The sequence below is a fragment of the Macrobrachium rosenbergii genome, chromosome 9, assembly GCF_040412425.1.
Source record: "Macrobrachium rosenbergii isolate ZJJX-2024 chromosome 9, ASM4041242v1, whole genome shotgun sequence".
Lineage (NCBI taxonomy): Eukaryota > Metazoa > Arthropoda > Malacostraca > Decapoda > Palaemonidae > Macrobrachium > Macrobrachium rosenbergii.
In genome coordinates, this window is record NC_089749.1 from 37,530,170 (window position 1) to 37,534,538 (window position 4,369).

The following is a 4,369-nucleotide window of genomic DNA, read 5'->3' on the forward strand; positions in this document are numbered from 1 at the left end:
ACCAAGTAGCCCCAGCCTTCTGTCCTTTCACTTTCAAAATTATTAATCACGTGAAGACCGATTTTCAGAATTTGTAGTGACTGAAAACAAGAGACAATGGCAGAATTAAAACCATCAGCCACAGTCATCCCAGTTTCGGGAAAGTCCACCAAGGAATGGGCAATGCTAAACTCCCTTTTGAAACGAAAAAGCTCCCTAGATATAGCTACTCAACAGTTTGGGACCCCTAGGAGAAGACTCTCAGAGGGGACAGCCCCGTCAGAAATTTAGGCTAAGCTCCAACTCCTTACTATTATAACCTCTACCACCTTGCTGGAAGTTGCCACCAAGAGGCTTCCAGAAGATTCCAGGATAATTTTTGCTGTCGAGGCCAAAAGCCTTATGAGAACCTGATGAGAAGCACTCTGACTTCCTAGAATGGTGCATAAAAGCACGAATGGAAACATTGGAGGGCTCCATCATATCACTCCAATGTCATTGCATTATTACATTTAACCCCTTCTGTAAGGACCTGTTTGAGGAGTCTGTTGTGGCTCAATTCAACTTGCATGCCTTCCAACAGAACTGTACAGTGTATGCTCTTCTGGGGAAAGGGGGAATTCAGGAAACAAAGAACACAAAATTTCCCTTTACCCATCCCCAAAAAAGGCTCACTTTGATAAAAAATCATATAAGCCTTCAGTCACCCCCAAAAATTTTCCTCAAAAAACAGGTAGGTGGTCAGAAGGGACAATTCCCTACAAAGGGGCAACCACAACAGCAAGGACATCCTTTTTCACAAGGCCAAAAACCATCTTACAGGGGAAAAAGGAAAAGCAACACCTGGAATGTCTATCAAAGGCAACAAAGGTAAAGGCAGAGGAGGAGGCAGATACCAAAAGGAATTGTATGGTTGGGGGTCAGTTTGGACGACATCACAGACAAAGGAAGTTTTTCCTGTTGAGGGACAGCATTATTTATATGTGCAGAAAGGCCCTGTTAATGGGGCCCATAGAGAAACGTGTATACTGGCCACCAAGTATGTCTCTTCAGCGTCCTCAAAAAGGATGCCTCCAAAAAGGAGAGTGATCCTCAACCAGTCAACATTGAACAAACACATTGCTTGCCAAAAGTTTTGAATAATTACCACTGCCTAAGTACATTGAATCATTCCAAAAGGGACTTGGACAGTTTCTATAGATCTGAAAGATGCATACTGGCACATCCCTATAGGTGTTCCCCTCTGCTTCTTCCTAAGGTTCCGGATAGGGAAAAGATATGTACAGATTCAAAGTCATGCCCTTAGGGATAAACATTACCTAAAGAATATTCTACAAAATTAGCAACGGTATTCGTTGGAGAACTGAAACAAAAAGGAATACAACTAATAGCCTACCTAGACAACTAGTTCATCTGGGGGCCCACAAGAAAAGTGTGCTTGAAAAACGTAAGAGCAATGGTCAACAGACTACAGTCAAAAGGTTTTATTATAAATTTGAAAACATCCCACCTTACACCCAGCAGACACTTTCAATGGCTGGGACTGTGTTGGGATACTCTTCACGGTTCACGGCCTGTTGTCTCTTCCCATCATGCTCAAAAGAGAATAAGGCAAGTCGCCAAAAGGCTCCTTGCACAGCCCAGAGTTTCCAGATGGCAATCCGAACGTATGATGGGCCTGCTGCAGTTCACATCAGGAGTAGATCCAATACTTAGATTGCAAGTAAAAATGTGAGCAAATTCTGGCAATCACACATAAGAAAAAAGATGCGAGACCGACCTCATCAAAAGATTAAAAAAGTTGGAGAGATACTTTGCCCTTGGATCTGGAAGGAATCTCTGGCGAAACAGGTCACCCTGACTCCTCCGTCTGTGAGTGACAATACACAGATTCTTCGTTGACGGGTTGGAAGGACATGGGAGAATTGTCAGGTGGCAGGGAGGTGATCAGCTACTCTGAGGAGTTCTCATATCAATTTCCTGGAGCTGATGGCTGTCTTTTTGTCTCAAAAAACTCAAACTCCAGAAGAGAGAGACAACATAACTGCAATCTCCTACATCAAGAGATTGCAAGCACGTTCACCTCCTCTCAATATGATAATGCTAGCCATCCTTCAGATGGTGCAAGCAAGGAAGTGGCACATGTCTGCAATTCACCTCATAGGGGGTGTCATTGTAATAGCAGACTCTCTTATCAAGGAAAACGACAGCCTCAACAGAGTGGATGTTGGACAACCACTCTTTTCAAACAATAGTCAGCATGCTTCCACAACCGGAAGTGAACTTTTTCACCATGTACAAGAATCACAGACTCCTGATATATGTGTCTCCAAACCTAGACAGTCAAGCAACAGCAAAAGATGCCTTCCTAAAGACTGGAACAAAGGGAGGACGATATCTTTTTCCTCCATTGTCCCAGATTTCAAAGGTTTTAGTCCATCACATGATTTCCAATAAGGGGGCTAAATTTCAAGTTTGTTGGCCCCTCTGTTTAGCTCACTTTTTTGGTATCAAACTATAGGAAAATATGTCTACTATCCATTTCCGCCTGTTTCCAGGTCTGCAGTTACCCTGAAATATGTCTAATTTCATGATTTTTACACCTACCCTATACACATATTTTTCTCCTGATTTACAGCTAATTTTTGGGTTTTACAGTGCCTATGACTAATATTTGAATGATTTCACTATTATTGTGAAGGTCTTTAAATTTCCTACAAATCTTCATCATTAAATTTTGAATTTGGCAAAAAAATTTCTTCAATAAACATTAACACAATTTATGATAAAATCAGTATTTTTATCTTAATTTTACTTTTTTCATAGCTTTTCTTTAAAATATTGATATCTGATAACCGTGTATTATTCAAAATTCTAAGATCTTTCAAATGCAATTAACAATGCTCTAATTCTAATAGTTTTGACATGGAAACAATATGAAATATAGTAATAATGTTACACAATTTTTGGTTTTATTAGTTTTACTTCTCCAAACTTTCTACACACACAAGTAGGTATATTAGGAATATTTTGATAAGATTTTAACTGGAAAAGTTCATTCTATTATTGACCGTAAAAAGGGCTATGGGTGCTTAAAAGGCTTTACCTTAAAATTCTTCTTTCCTTTCTCTTTGTAAGCAATAGTCTTCAGGTGATGGTGAAGAATCCACAGTAAATGCAGAGTATTGTAGAAGCTAGTAGAATATGCATGATTAGAATGGCTTCTTTTGATATGCATCCTCCCGTAATTACTCCTACTAATTCTCAAGTAGACTTTTCAAAGTGTCTTTGTCATAAAGAGGGTACAACTGGTAAATTGATTCCGTTCTCCATAGTCAGCTGGCGTGCTTTCTACAATGCAGCCAGGGAAAGAAATGATGAAATCTATAAATGTTTGAAGGACATATTGGACAATGGACCATTAGGCGTCTACCATTGGACCTGCTATCAGGCCTACACAAATCGAGATCACATTGCAAGGCTCAAAAGACAAAGGGATGAGAACTTTATTGAACCTGCTGACAATGAAGACCTACAACCATTCAAACGGTACCACCATTCCAAGGCCAGCTCCCTGTTCAAACTCTATGTGATCTGTCAGACTAGGAAGTATAATAAAGCCAAAAAGAACATTCTGCCCCTAGTTCAGCGCATGACTTTTGAAGCTGGAAATAGAATCCTTCAGGCTATAAGATTGCGAGAAGATGAGCGTATAGTGCGTGAACTTTCTGACAGTGATCCAATTGCAACTGAAGTGTACTACCATCATAGTTGTTATGTTTGGTACACCAAAAAGAGATCATTAGATGCTCTTAAAAAATGTGAAGCACCAAAGGCAAAGGATCCATATGAAGAAGCATACACCTCAGTGTAAAAGTGGTCAAAAGAGACGTGCTTAGTGGGCACAAAACAATGTCAATGAGCATTCTTTTAGATCATTTCAATACTCACCTAGTAGCACATGGCAAAAAAGCTCCAAATTACAAATCATACAAACTCAAGAACCGCTTGCTTAAAACCTTTCGAAAACAACTTTCATTTTGCCAACCTGGCAAAAAGAATGAATCAGAGATTTTGTTTTTATCAGGAATTCCTAGAGGGCAAATTGTTGAAGCAGGTTTGCTACTTGCTGATACCATAAGGCCTGACTTTGACTCTGAGTATTCTGAAAATGAAGCCAAAACGGACCCTAGTCCTATTACCAGGGCAGATCTCTACCATGTGGCAAAGCATCTTAGAGGTGAATTAAAGAAGTAGAAAAATCTAATGATAGATGTTTCTTCAGTTGACGTGACCTTAGGTAAAGCTCATTTGCCAGAACAGGTTTACAACTTCCTTGTTTGGATGATGTCTCCAGACGAGTTTGGTGGGGGTGAAATGGAGACTGTGG